The sequence below is a fragment of the Clarias gariepinus genome, chromosome 3 (assembly GCF_024256425.1).
Source record: "Clarias gariepinus isolate MV-2021 ecotype Netherlands chromosome 3, CGAR_prim_01v2, whole genome shotgun sequence".
Classification (NCBI taxonomy): Eukaryota; Metazoa; Chordata; class Actinopteri; order Siluriformes; family Clariidae; genus Clarias; species Clarias gariepinus.
The window spans coordinates 33,810,151-33,826,482 of record NC_071102.1 but is presented as its reverse complement, the minus strand read 5'-3'; the positions used below and the strand labels follow the sequence as shown (position 1 = coordinate 33,826,482).

The 16,332-nt window shown below is 36.8% G+C and overlaps 1 protein-coding gene across 1 annotated transcript in view; it reads right to left on the bottom strand.

The window, feature by feature from the left end:
- The window catches only part of gcgra (glucagon receptor a), a 67,666-nt gene extending 53,744 nt beyond the window's left edge, over positions 1-13,922 (bottom strand). Inside the window, exon 1 of the mRNA XM_053491831.1 lies at positions 13,686-13,922. The gene's annotated coding sequence lies outside the window, so the exon portion shown is untranslated. The remainder of the gene's footprint in view (positions 1-13,685) is intronic.
- Positions 13,923-16,332: the final 2,410 nt, after the last annotated feature.

Sequence of the window (16,332 nt, the reverse complement as noted above, 5' to 3'; positions counted from 1 at the left end):
TTTCATATTCACATTATAGGAACTCCTTTATCTTTATATGATATGCGATTTACATATACAAGTGCAATTGTAGTAGAATAAAACGAATAAAAGAATATAGTAACAGGATTTTGCATCATTCTTTGTAGATCCATAACTACCTACTTATTATATCCAAAGTTTTCTACAGCTCTGCAAAAGTTTACTATTTTCTGTTTGGGGTGTTTTTTTTTCCTGATTCCTTTGACTCTTGACTTTTTGCCTCCAGCTAAATGTTTTAAAGTGTCAATCAGTAATGTTTGTACCCGAAATAAATGCTTAACATAAAAATAGTTCTAATGTTTGAAACAGTTTGATTTCTTGAAGACGCAGTTAAATATTACACACACACACACACAAGCTTGCAAATAAAAAATAATTGTTGTCAATAAAAAAATAATTGGCATACACGAAGAACTGTTGGACTTTATGACTGTAGCACTGTATAAACCTCTGGAGGCAGTGTTGTGATCTGGTGTATTTCAGTTGGTCAGGACTAGGTGCATCAACGTTATCTTCTATTTAAATAAAAGAAAGGTTTTGTCTGTACATTGGTTAGAACTTGCTCTTTCATCGATGTCTTTCGTACATTGTCAGTCTCAAAAAATTACCTGTCTACATGTTTGTGTCTGTTTGCCCATCTGTCCGTCGGTATGCATGTACCTGTATGTACTGTATGTCTGTCTGTCTGCATCCATGTCTGTCCAGCCAGATTGCAGACGCAAAACTGGCTGGAATCAATTTAATGAAACTGTGCTAATTAATGTGACAGTTTACTGTATATAGATATATATATATAGACAGAGCATGCGAAAGACACAGAAACTGCAGTAATGCACCTAAAAGCCGCCAAAAACCTAAAGAAAGAGAAAAAAAAGAACGAGAACAAGCTACGGCAGCATGGCTTACTCCAAAAAAAAAAAAAAGGCAGGCAGAATATAAAAACTGAACCTTCAAAGATGAATGGACCGATCAATGTATGTTTATTCTTCCTACGAAAAGTTTAAAACCATGCAATTTATTATATTGCATGTAATATATCATATATAAAATAATATCCAGCACTCATTGTACATTTTTTAAGTGTTTAAAAAAAATTTGTCCTTATGAGGGTAAAATATCAGCACCAGTGAATTTCATGAATAATTTTCAAGAAAACTCCCAATAAAGTTCCTGTAATGAGCGAGTGGTGTCTGTGAATGATTTTGTGTACAGTTCCCACAGTACACAGCCACCTCGACCGGGATCATCATTCACGGACGTACAGCCTTCTTCTGTGTCTGACATCTTGTGTAAATGTCAATCAGTTTTACGCCTTCTTTTACCAGAAATGTCATCTCATGTCCTGGTTTGACTTTAACCCCCTCATGAATACAAATGCTTGCATTTACACCTCAAAGTTAAGGTAAGCCATTTCTAAGATGGTTTCTTTGTGTTATGTGCGTAATATAAGAACATCCGCATGAAGCAGGCTTATACACCCCTTTTGGTTGGGTGATGTTTTTGTGCGCGGACTAAGCTGAAGGTAAAAGATTTCCCTGAACTTGTTAACTAACACTGGCTTATATTTTAATGAGTTTATCTGAATATGTGAAATCATTCAGGCACCGGGACCAGAATTAAAAACTCAGACACGCTCACATTGTGGATGGACGATATAACAGGAAGATCTACCATGATACTGTCAGACACTTAAGCGATACCTCGAACTTTTGATTGTTTTGCCTCCAGCGAACACCATGACGCCATCATGACGTAGGCACTATAAAGAGGCCACATGTTGCCCAAGAGGAGAAATATACTCTATGCTAATACAGTTTATAGGCAGGTTAGAAGGATTTATGAATACAGCTTACACCAATCGGCTTGCTGCACTTAGACAGATTTAATCAAGCCTCCGCTAATCCATTTAGCACAGCGTGAAAAGAAAAAGCAAAGGAGCATAATTGCCTATAAAGCTGTAGCTGGTCAAAACAGAGAAGCCAATGCTAACTGAATAAACGGCTGCTAACTGTTTGCTATAGTTTCTCAGGGTGTGCTTATGTTATTACTGAACACACACACATACACACAGAGCACACACAGAGCACACACACAGGCCTGATTATCTGAGAGGCTGTGAGAGCTTGCACATGTGCGGGTGTCATAAAGGTCTTTTAAATACATGTGATAACGGTGGTGTATTTACATTTCATCACACACATACTGTATAAAACAAGTTACATATAAATTAGGTTACTGGCAATAACTTAATAGAGGTAAGTAAATAATGTCACTATAAATGTGTGTGTGTGTGTGTTTGTGCTTTTGTTTGTATTCAAAAGCAATAAAAAAGCACATTTATAGTAGTGTAGAATTATGGCATCTATTTTAAATAAAATTATATATCAGTTATGTAAATATGTTTTTGAAAATATATTTTAAAAAGTAATAATACATGTACTGTGGAAGTACTCTCAAATGGTGTCTGTTAAACATATTTAGACCCTTCTACTATACTATTATACAAGAAAAAAAGTCATCCTGATCCAGGTCTAGTAAAGCAGATGCTTATGGGCATCCTGGGTGCTTATGGGTTCCCTGAGAAATGTAAAATAAAACTATTTACTGTATCTATACCAAGAAAATATTACTGTTAGTAAAAATTAGTAAAAAAAAAAAAAAAAAGACAAAAATATCACATCATACAATGGTTCGACATTTGGAACAACTCAGCAGAAATCTTTGGTTGAAAAAAAAAACCGTGTGATGATGTTAACTTGACACAACGTTGGTATTTCGGTTTTTGAACGTTAGAATGATTTTGATGAAATGACGTCAGAACAAATTAACTACATGACGATGGGACAACAATGAATGCCCAATATTAATAACAAACTCATGACATAAGCGGGACTCGAACTCCACTTAAAGGAGTAAGAGCGCTGTGTGTTTTCCACTGGACCACTAGGGGGCGTGCTGTTGATGCTAGTCAATGCACGTACATAACAACAAAATTAAAAAATAAAAATAAATACATTTTAAACGAAAACCTGCATATGAGATGAGCGTATGAGATGTGTTCTTTGAAAGCAGACATGATGTAATTTGCATGCTGTGCAAACACCGTATTACAGTAGAGTAATTTGGGAGCCAAGACGCACTTTAGAAACAGAGAGGTGACATTATAACACAAAGAGACAAAGATCATGAGATACGCATGCTGTGTGCTGGGAAGCTGTTGTGTCTATCCTGGTTTCTGATCAAAATTCTAAACCTTGTTAGAAACTTAAGGTACCATGGATGTGGTCGGACATTGTGCAGATAGATGTTAATAGCCATAACCGCTCCAAATAAAGGTCAAAGTTTAAGTGATTATCTCCCAAGTTACAATTTGTAATTTGTAACAGCAAATCAACTGCTTCTGACATTGTAAGTGTTGTTTAAGGGAAAAAAATCATTTTAAATATGGGCATTATATCAACGTTGTACTGTGATTTACTTAATTTACTTATTTAATTCAAAAATGAAATTAAATAAACATAAACCTTTGGAACCCTGAAGCTTAAAATACCAGTTTAGGCTCAAAATGCACTTGGGGTTAAAATCTCTTAAGTTAATTCAGATTTATATACATATTTAAAAGGATTTGATGTCCATAGTGTGCGTGCATGTGTGTGTGTGTGTGTGTGTGTGTGTGTGTGTGTGTCTTTGAGTGCATGTGCATGTGCTGGCAGGCTATTATCCTGCCTCATTCCCATGGCATGCCTACTTTAGCCGTGCTGCAGCTATTGATAAAAAGTTATTCTTAGCGTGTGTGTGAGTCAGCGGCGTGTGTGTGTGGCATTTCAGGTCCTGACCTCCGGGCTCGGCACTTCCTGTAGTGAAGCAGCTTAGACACAGCATCATAGCTCTCATATGGCGAAACGTTTAAACTTCATCTCCATCTTATTCTATGGACTTAACCCTGAACACACACACACACACACACACACTCTGTGCTTCTTTTAGCATCATAAAGGGTAATTCCAAACTAAATGTGCCAGAATCCTCAACCAAACAGTGAACTACATATCCAGTCCCATGATCCTTGTAATGCTCCTTGAGCGTTTTGTTTGTGTACACACCTTTACAGTTAACCTTATCTAGTTAAATCAATCTAGTACTTTGTCTGTCCGCTTAATTTTCACTATAAAAAAAAAAGTTTTGGCACCCTTTGTCTTTATTTGAGACAGGCCAACAGACTAACTCAACAGTTCTCATGATTTAATAATTCACCTTGTGAGTTACGGAGTCAAGCAACAGCAACAGTGCAACACCATGGATTCTCAACCGTAGGCAGGAAAATGTCAGACCGAAGAAAATCAAGTTTGGAGTACTCTCACTCACTCAGTCACTCTAAGTAACTGCTCTTGCCTTATCAGGGTCACGGTGAATCCAGACTATGTCAGGATGACTGGGCATGAGGCCGGATTCCACCCCAGGTGGAACATTAGTCCATCACATGGCACCGTGTATACACACACACACACGCACACACAAACTCATTCATGCTTAGTGGCAATTTATCCTAGTCAGTCCGCCTACTAGTATGTTTTGAGAGCTCTCAGAGAACAATCACAATCTGAGAACCTGGAATAAACTTGCACTGAAAGAGCACACAAAAGTAACCTACTGTAAGGTCAGGACTGAACCTGGGTCTCGAGTACTGTTTAATTTTACGCTGAGTCTACAAGCAATTAACTGACTAATATAATATACTATACACTATATATACCTTATATAATATAATGGTGGAAGGCAAAAGTATTAAGATACTATAATCCTTTTATTATAGTTCTCCCTGTAAACAAAACCGATGATGTCACTAATTAGTTTTAACCTTGCCATGTACCAGTGGTATTCAGCTTCTGAAGCCATGGCCTGGGTCATCTCCAGAGGTCGCAAGTAACAAAGGACAACCGCTTTTCTGGATGTGACTCTTTTTATGCAGGTTTCATCTGGGTTGTCTGGTTTCCTCCTACTTCCCAGAAACACAGCATGCCTTTCCATGCTGCCCTGCAATACACTGGCATGGCATCCAGCCTGCATTCCTGACTCACACTCACCCAGTTTTCCTGGCATGGGCTCTGAACTCATTCATGACCCTTCTCTGGATATCTGAAAATGAGTATGCTTATCTGTTTTAATCCTAGTCATTGTTAGAACACATTTTGGCTTCTTTTCTGTTATTGGATCCAGCTTGTAATACTTTGCTTCCTGCTTTTCACTTGTATCTGTTCTTGCAGTTACTCAACAATATATATGGCCTTGTTTCTGCCTCTGTACCCCAGCACTTCATACACACTTTCTCCTATTCCCCTGGCTTATTCAGGTTCCATAACCCCTACGTACCTCTATGTGTGTCTGCTCCTGAGTGCTGCTACTGTGTCTGACTGTTGAATACACACACAGGCCTAATGAGCGCTAAAGATTTTGCAGGACTGATAAAAAACACTCAGAGCCTCTGTGTGGGTGGAAGCGACGTACAGGGAGAGATGTGTGTGTTTCTGCTTTTCTCTTTAAACAAGTGGAAACATGACAGAATGTCTTCTGTTGCATATTTTGTGAAAAAATTAAATTTGAAAGATAATAGAAGCTCTATGCATAAACAAGTGATGAAGGCATTAAATGTAGATAGAGACTGCATTATTGATTAAAATACAGCAAACGTGAACAAAAAAACCTAAAAGTCCATGCGACATGACATACTTTGTTACGGATAAGACGTTTCTAGCGAAAAAGAAGACAAGCCCTGTTATTTATAATAATGACAACCATTAAACACTTCTTAAGCAACTCTTTGGTTATAAAGGTGTCATAATACAGAAGGTAAGAAGTTCATGAGATACAACAGAGCTAGAACAAGCCACTTAAAATGCTTTCACTGTATAAAATGATACTTTAGCAAGTGAATACTTAGATTTATCTATACTTTCTTAAAATAAGAGTACCAATAACCAAATATAAGATTATTAATCTTATTTGTAATCAGATTTTCCTTAAATTTGAGCAATATGTTCTTGTTCTATTGGCACATAACTTCGTTTTAGAAATTTGGTTCTTGAAAGAAATAAAAAGTTTGGCTTCAGAATTTTGGTAAAAAAAAGTTTAATATTCTGCAATATATTTCGTTTTTGTAAACTTATTTCGATATTATAGAAATCATTTTTGTGCAACATACTGTATATCACAGACAGAATTTTTCAAAGTGACTCCATTTACATCACATGAAGAGTTTCAGTCCTAGAAAAAAAGAATTCCTAAAAAGAATTACTATGGTTTGGTTTCATGTGTCATTGTTCAGATATAGACAATTTATATAACTCTTAGAGTCTCTGATCTCATGTTCAAGTGACAGGAAACACACACACACACACACACACACACACACACACACACACACACACACACACACACAATGGTATGTTTGTCCTTGTAAACCCTTTTCACACCTGGTTTGCTAAGGTTATGTTTTTATGTGACGTTTTCATTCGGTTCCACTGGTTTCACGTTTCAAGCACACACAAATTGTTTGCACATGTGAACTGTTCAGGAATTTGGACGCTGTGCTTGGTTGGTCACTTGCTGTTGATTCTCATTAAGGTTGTTATACCTTTAAAGGTCACAGAAGTGCATTTTTTATTTATAAAAAAATGATACTGATACTTTGAGTGTTTTCATTCAAATGTTCTGCCATTTGAAATCAATCTACGAAAGTCCTAGTACCCCTCGCTGCACGGTTAAAATTCTAATTCCAAGGGATGAAGTCAGACCAGATCCAGCTACTACCTAAGTGGGGTAGAAAACAAAAGTCCAGAACATATAACAGTAAGATAATTTGCTTTGTTTAAGGCTGTACCACATCACATGAATGAGCCTTAAGGGTTCAAATATTGGATCAGGTCTAGAACCACTCCCTGGACAACTAGCTTGTTGGTAGCTTATTTGAGAGTAAATTATTAAATCTGGCACATAACTGTTCAGAACATTGCTTTTACTCAACATTTTGATTTGACTTGTGGTTCAGGTTAAACTTTAGGCGGATATATAGTGTAAGTACTGCAAAAGTTTCATTAAAATTTGTCCAGCCAGTTTTTCGTGCTGGAATGACAAAATCTGGGTGGAGAGACATACATACATACAGACAGAAAATTTCCTTAAACTGGTTTCAGGTCCTCCAATGTGTAGGGCGTAAATATATCATTGAAAGAGTGATTTCTAACCACGGTACAGTTAAAAGAAGAAATGTAACATTTTGATGCTCATTCATACACATTCACTTAGTGGATAAAATAAAAATGTTACTTTAGATTTGTAACCATGACTATGATTAAACACATCTAAATATTGTTCTAAACTGTGATCTAAGTAAAACCTAATCATTTCTCATTAATCATAAAGCTACAGTACTCTTTCATTTCAGTCAAGTCTAAGCTTTCTTTCGAGTAAGTATAGTATTTAAGCTAGAAATGCTAATGATTCATTATAGTTTGATGACTGTTAAACTGTTAATGTTTGTTTTGCATCATTTTCTCTTGTTGCTCATGTCAATTCACTTGTACACCACAAGAGGGCGAACATGCCCACAGCTAATACGCAGTAATGGAAGGGCTATTTTTAACGTGTGACGTTGGCCTGACATAATCAACAAAACCCATGTCAGTTTATTTGTGCATCGTTTGTGCATGTAAAATAAGCATTTCTCACAAATGTTTCTTTTAAAATTATAAACTTATTAAATTATAAATGTTTCAGCTTGTTCGGTCTGTTTTGACAGTATTTTTTTTTTTATTAAAAATCAAATGCGATCAGTCCTACTTGATGTCATTTGATGTGGAACATTTTTACACTCTTTTTCCAACGGTAACTAAATAAAACAAGATTTAGACGAATGCATGCAAATTTTTATGAACAAACAAAAGCAATCCAGTGCCACTGTGTCTTCTTAAATTAATTATTATCCTACATACGGCCGCCTTTTTCACAGATAACAGTTATCACACTAATAAAAATGCAGTAAGGTCTGTTTGATATGACAACATGTTATCGATATTATGATAAATTACATCACTATTCTCAGAATATAGCAGCTATGTTCATTTACATTTACGGCATTTACCGGATGTCTTTATCCAGAGCGACCTGAGAAATCAAAAAGTGCCTCGTACTCACAATCAGATTACCTTAGGCAATATGATGACAATTTCATAATTAATTATAATATATGGTTCTTTAGACTTTGATCATGTGACTACCTGGACGTCAGCCACAACAGCGGACGGCGGAAGCTACATTAACCCGACATTAGGCTACTGTGCTTTTCGTTGATTATTACATCCAAAGTGTGTTTGAGAGCCAAAAAATAACAGAAAGATGACCTGATGATTATCTAATGAACTACCGGATTACACGAGGCTTTGTCACACAAACTACTGTAAAAACTCATAGTGTCTGTTCTGCTGATTATTTTCATTATTCATTATTTCATTTTATTTATCATTAGTATGTAAAATTTTTATGTTGTGGAATTTGTAATTATTCAAAACAGAAATAAGCTTGTAAAAATGGATAACAAAGATCATAAAAAGAATATTAATTAAATTATCATGATTACCTCACACGGTATCAACATTAAAGATTCTACCTGGATTTGGTGGCGTTTGCTAGCATAAGCATTAGCTCATTCATGGTCTTATGTCTAATTGCTTGTGTTGCAAATGATACAATTGTACGGAACATGTTGTGCTTCATGCTTCATAAAATTACATACAGGAAACGGTAACCGATACTGACATTTCAAGCTTACTAATTAATTACTAACTAATATATAAGTTCCAGGGTTGAATCCCAAATAATATAAAATGGAAAGCCAGCACACTATGTATTTACACTTGTTTTAAAAGCTAGTTAGGTATTAGCTCGCATAAGCTGGGAAACACAAAACGACAGTTCAAAGGCAATTTAGAACAACTTAGATGCAATAACTAAAGAGACAAAATGTTCTTTAAGATGACACTATCAGATCTATCTCTGCTTTCTTATGGTAAAACAGGTTTGACACTGGCAACCGGTAAGTAAAGTCCCTTTTGCCATCCAGATATGGGCAGGACCATGGCAGACAGCCAATATGGGCTTGCAATTATTATTATTTTTTTAACTTTGGAGCACGTCCTTATAGGGCTGGGCGATTTTGCCTAAAAAAAAAAATCCAGGTTTAAGCAAAAGTGCAACAGCTTCACAGTAGCTTGAATTTTCTGTTCAAGAAATCAGATAATTACAAATTTTGTAACATAAAATTACAACTAAAAAAATAAACTCTTCTCAGTTTTGTGTGAATATAAAAATAAAACAAGCCTGTGGCAGACATATAGCCTACTCAAAGAATGAACAAATGTAAACTTTTACCTATAACAACAAAACACGTGCTTTTTAGATCTCTGAAAAATTGTGCATGGCCGTTCATTGCATTTGCAGCAAGGCTTCGTCTGTGTTTCGTCTGCTGCATCAAAACCAAACCAGTTCCAAATTACGGAATTACTTGTGCCTTTCTTTGGAAGTAGTTCTCTGCTACACGCTGCCATGTTGTTTTGACTGTGTAGGCGGGGCGGCGGCTGGCTCATATCGCGCTACGGCAACCAACAAGGACGAAACGCGGAAAAGTACGAAAAAACTATTGTGTCCAAAAAACTCGAGTTTGCAAAATAAAAATCGTTGTAAACTACAAAATCGATAAATAGATCAAATCGATTTTTTACCCAGCCCTACGTCCTTAAAAGGTTTGATTTATTTGGGCATTTCTGATATTAACACAGTCAAAAATGGAAATACAGTACTGTACATCTAATATTCAAATAAATGAAGGCCCAAAAATTCTGAGGCTTTAAGTAAAACCTGCTGTATCCATTCCACAACCATGTGTGTTTAGCTGATCATTTGAGGTTCTGCTAAAGAATAACAAGATTCTCCTCCTCCTCCTTTTCATTACTCCTTCCACTCAGCCCCTGAGCATGATGCTACCACCACCATGCTTAACACTTGATACAATGTTCTTGGGGTTGAATGCCTTATCTTTACTTATCCAAGCATACATTTGATCCAAACTTTTCTTCAGAAGACTGGTTCTTTGTACACATAGTCATCCACAAACTTCATTTGAGGTTTAACATGTGCAATGCTTTGAGTCAGAGGTTCTTTTTTGGCTGGCAAAAAAGTGTTTTTTAACCTAAACCTTGCTTGAGTGTTAATAGTGACACTTGTGTTCCAGCAGCTCATGTTCATGGCAGGAATGTACCGTGGTGATTCCTGGGTTGTTCCTGACCATCTAAATCAATTTCTCCTCAGCTGAGGGTGACAATTTTGGCCATCTTCTTTATGACCTTGGCAAAGTAGCCACAGCTTCCAATAACTTATACTTATGTTAGTACGGTTGTTTGAAATAATATTGGAAGCAGCAGTTGTTTAGAATTTACATTTCTGATTTGTGTAAATGGATCCTTCTCTTGCTCTGAACTGTAGCTTTTTTGCGCGGTGACAAATAAATTCTTTTTTTGTGTTGGCACAGAGAACGCTACTAGCTAGAGTCAACATGGATCATTAACACATTGAGATGCCTTGGGCTTTGGACTTTGAGTGGATGTATATTTTTGACCCTGTGTTGATAACAGCACAGTTTTCTTTATTAAAGATACTATATACGTTGCTTAGTCATTCTACCCCATAAAAAAGAGCACACATAATTGTAAGCCCAATACAGGAATGACATTTATTCTCATAATGTGTGCATGTAAACTTCTAAGCACAACTTTACGGCAGTAGTGAAGAGAAAAGCAGATGCTGAACAAGCGCACCATGGAAAGAGCTTTGTTTTTTGGCATTTCGACCAGCAGTAGCCTACGCGTTTATTTCTTTATGACTTTGATAGACGGTTGTTTTGTTGAGCTTCTCAATGCATCACAAACCTCTATGAAATCCCACCTCATCAAAATTTCTCAGAGCTGTCAAAGAAACATGAACCGCTTGATTACAATAACTGTGTTATGAATAGAGAGACTCAGAGTCAACAGTATGTCAGTGTCCAAGAAAGAAATGTTTTATGCCTGAGGTTGACCACTGTTAAAACATTTAGTCCTGAATGCATTACTTTAACAAAAGCCTTACTGCCTTAGAGTGCCATACAGTCAAATATATGATTTCTCAAAGATTAAATTAATTTTTTTAAGAGTACTCAAAGGTCTGTTAAGAGCTGGGAAAAACTCTAATAGCAAAGTCAATGTTTCTGTTGGCTGTAAATCAATTTAAAGGCTCAAAGTATTTGCACTTAAGTTGGATGTTAAACAGAGTTCAGAACTGAACTGTCATGTTTTTAATATCAGCAGCAAGTCATGACTTAACTCGACGTGCACGGCAACATCCTAATCCACATTAACCTTTAAAAAAAATCATTTCAAAAGTTGTTTCTTAATGCAATTCCATTTTAAGACAATGCCAAGACTGAAGAACTGCAAGAATAAGAAAGAGTCCTACTGTTTCAGAGACATTGTACCACATGACTACACATACTGAAAGTAAGACAAATCAGAAGTAATAAGAAGCAACATAAAAAATAAGAAGCAACATATTAATCTTCAACAAGTGTTTAAAATTTACGAAATATTAAATTACTAAACTAATGATGACTAAATGCACAACTAAATGACTGAATCGAGGTAGTCATGGCCTGCATACCCAGTCTTACTCAAAACTCACCAGTGATGTATTATGCAAACAGCACGATCAATTTTCAAAATTGCTTTTGCCAGATGATCTGAAACATGACTAATTATTTAAATACATCCTAATATCACTGCTATTATTTCACTTTGCCGTCTCGACACCCTGATATGGTTTAGGTATACACTTTGATTTATAAGCTTAATGATTAGATCAGATACAGCAGAATTCAATTTGGAGTACACATGTGAAGTAAATCAACCTGTTGCAGTAAACCAATCGTTCCAATTTCTTTTATTCTCTGTCTCTCTCTCTCTCTGTCTCTCTCTCACTCAATCTCTATACCACTTATACTGTAGAGGGTCACAGAACACTAGGGGCATAGGCAGGGTACACCCTGGATGGGGTGCTAGTCCATTGCAGGGCACACATGGGCACACACACAAAGATTAGGATTAGGCTTTGAAAAGGTGGGGGTGATCGCAAAAGTGATTTTTGTGTGAAAGTGTTAATTTTTTCTACAAGCTGTGTTACATTTTTTTTTAACGCAAAAGTTTTTTTTTTTTTTTTAAGTTTTTAAAGAAGAAAAAAATGGATTGGCACTCATTCGAGCTACAGTTACAGTACTTGTGCCACTTCTATAAATACAGTAACTTGTTTGAAAACTAACAACAGACATCACTACTATAATGTCAGGTAAATATGATGATTTAACAAATTTAAAACACAAATTCTGCCATCCAGTGGTCTAAATTCATGTTCAACATATGTTTAATTAGTAGAATAACAAAAAAAAGAAGGAAAGAAAGAAAGAAAATCCTTCAACAACAACGATACAACCCAAAGTAATAATAATACAAGAAGCTCTAAACTTAACAAACAGCCAGATTAACTCATCAACAGAGTCACAAAGATACTGCACACTTTCAGCTTCTGTTCCTATTTGCTTCGTCTGCCTATACAGTGGACTCTTTTAAGTTGTATGTGTATGGGATCCTGATATTTTTACAGATTAACAAACTGATTTCACTCAATCAACTCATTGACTCTGCCTTCTATATATTAAAATAAATAAATAAAGTTGATTAAGCTTATTTATTAAAGTTGATTAAGCTTATCTGAAATGTCTCCACCTAAATGTAAAAGTAAAGCTAAGTGTATAATGCAATTTCTTAGAAATGATTAAATGTGAACGTTTAAAAAAACTAATTCTGGACTGCTTTGAGAAATCACTTAATCAAATAGCATGAAAATAATTGTGTTTGCTATGTCGACCTTTAATATTTACAGTATGTTTCAGGTGGAAGGGTGGATGCAGTGCAGCTTTTTAAAAGAATTACATTTTTAGTTTAGATTTAAAAATGTAAAAAAAGGTTTGACCTTTCTAGGTGAAAGATACCTACCAAAAGGTAAAAAGGTTATCTTGCTGGTACCAATAAATGAGAAAGATTTGGTTGTTATATAATAATAATAATAATAATAATAATAATAATAAACTAATAAGTAAATTAATAAACCATGTTCAGTGCACAGTTTCTACAAATCAGCTCTAAAATATATTTAAATAATATAAAAATAATGTGCAAAAAGGGTACTTAAGTTGTAGCTGTCTTTCTGAAAGGTGCATGTAGTGAAGCTTAATGCTTCACTGATCAATAACTGCTTTTTGTTTTATTGTAAAGGGTCCATGCTTTCCAGGTTACAACGTAACACGTAACATATCAATGCATATTTAAAGGAAATAGAAGGACTAAAAGTCAGATCCAGATCAGCTGAATCAGACTCAGTGCTTCTGCTTTATTATATTATTAGTATAAATGCATGTGTTTAACCCGAACAGGTCGCCAGCGCGAGTCTGGTCCAAGCAGCTCATACTGTATAGAGAGTGAACACTAGAGAGAGAGAAAAAAAAGCTGTAAGAGTTAAAACACACAAACCTGGTAGCTCTTATATGATTATGGTTGCTTTTCTTTGCGTTTTCTCAAATCCTCCCGCTCAATTCCAGAAAAACTTCACGGCTGTCATCGCTCCTAATCCACCTCCGAGTCCCGGTGCACGGCTGCTGCTGCTGCTGCTGCTGCTTGTTGTTGTTTGTTATTTGTTGTTTTTTGTTGATGATGGTGATCCTTTACTCTTTAGATTATAGTATGGAGTCGGCTTGGAGCGCAGGAGGACCGCCTGACACTCTCAGGCGCGCGCGCACACACTCACCCAAGCACTCACACATGGACACACACGCACACACCGGCGCGCGCAGACGCGGTCAAAGTGAAGCGCGAGCGCGACGGAAGATGTATTTGGACGTGTATGACGTCACTACGCCCAGCGCATTAAACAGGCAATCCAAGCAAACTTAAAGTGCGTTAATACTGTATATTTTCACACACACGACACGGACGCGCACATGCGCTCCTCTACTGTTCTACTCCTTTCTCACCTTCGCGGTGTGACTCGCGGTGTGAAGCACCGAGTGAAAGTTCTGGGGTTCCGCAAAAAATAAACGGTTTTTTTTTTTTTTTCACGCGGGAAGATTGGAAACGTAACAACACAGAGGGGCGAGAGAAATTCAAGAAAAGCAGTTCTCATCCACCACCGTCTATTATTTACATATCTAGATGATTATATATATACACACCCACACTATCTGTATATAGTATATTATTATTGTATATGATCAGTAGGGTGGCACCTGTAGCTTTATTACACAGTGCATTAGGAACACCTGCACACCTGAGGAAATCATACTGCAGCAGGGAGATGCATAAACAACATACAGAGATACAGGTGAAGAGCTTGAGTTAATGTCCACATCAGGATGTTGACTGTGATTGGCGTGCTGTTTCTGACAGTCGCTTTTCTGCTCATCGTGTTTAGCCTTCCTGGCAGCTTGAACCAGTTCGGTCATTTTTTACAGCAGCATCGGATATACAGTAATCACTTACTGTACTCTCTAATTCTCCGCAGCGCTTATCCTGTATGGGGTCATGGGACGCTTGGAGTCTATCCCAGGGGACTCGGGGAAGAAGAAGGGAAAGTGTGCCAATACATGGCAGGGCACACAAGCACAAATACACACACTATAGGGAATTTGCAAACACCACTCAGTCTACTTTGGACTGTAGGTGAAAACCAGAGTATGTGAAGGAAACCAACCAAGCAGAGGAAGAACATGCAAAACTTAACACACACACAGACCCCAAGCAGGAATCGAACCATTAACCCTCAAAGTATGCAGTGGCAGTGCTAAACACTATGCCACCATGCATGCTTCAACTGCTTTAATTAAAACTTGCTTTTGGCTTAGTACTGGTCTCAACTATAGCATTACAGTGAACCAGTGCAGAATTTTACTCACTTGAGGAGATTGTAATCTAAACTGATCAGCTAAAATGAGTAGATGTATGGAAACAAGTTTAAAAAGTTAAAATATCATTTTATCGTATATTGGGTAAAATCAACTGTGACTATATTCCAAATACTTTATTAAATTTGAGGTCATTTTTATAGTATAAACATAATAAATTATTATGTAAACAAACAAACCTTCAGCGTGTGTGTGTGTGTGTGCATGTTATTATCAGTATCAGAAGCTCTATCAGAAAAGCTAAACTGTTATTTCTAGCCATGCTAACACATCTACACACATTACGTATCAGCTTTTCTCTTTCCTATCTGTCAGTAAAAAGAGAGGAGCACAGAGGGTATTTTATTTAACCCTGACATGTTAGTGTGTGATCATTTATAAACAAATAAATAAATTAGCATCTAACTAATCACTTTAAAGGTGACCAAGAAGGAAGGCATGCTCAGGGAAACGCTGCCTATCCACTTACACCAGCACACACACGTGCACACTAACACACGCAAAACCACATTAGTATCACTGCTGTGCTGTGAATGAAACACCATCCATGTATCATCTGCTCAGCGGTGGTCTGTTTCCATTGATGAGCAGGAAAGACAGGTTTTTGAGAGACTGGCCTACAACCAGTAATTGACCTCGAAAATGTGAGTGTGCTGTATAAGAAGTGAAACATTATAATAAATACAGAATACATATCTTAAAGTCCATTTAGCATCTACGGACCTTAAAAATGTGTTGAAATATAAAATAAAATCCTGAAGCAAGATGAGATTCATGCAATGAGATTCACACTGCAGACTTTGGCGAACACATAAACTCAAGCCTTGAAGCAATCAGAATGGCATGATGTCACCACAGGTAGTGTTGCTGTCTCACAGGTCCACGGTTCCTTCTTCGATCTGTGCACAAGTGACTCCACTGTTTTACACACATCACATTATCTTTTCTCTACGCTCTCCAGTTTCCTCCAGTGGTCCATATGCAAATATCTATTTCAGTGGTTCCAACTCTGGCCCTTGAGGACCACCCATCACACCTTATTTGCTAATTAACAGCTTTTCTTTAATTAAAGATGAGGGAAAAGACTAACAGGGCACAGGTTCCTCCATGACCAGAGTTGAGAAGCATTGCTCTAATTTACCCCTAAGTGTGAACAAGTTTGTGTTCACGGTGCGTTGCAATAGTCACTAGTGTTCCTGGGGTTCTCTTCGCATTTACAT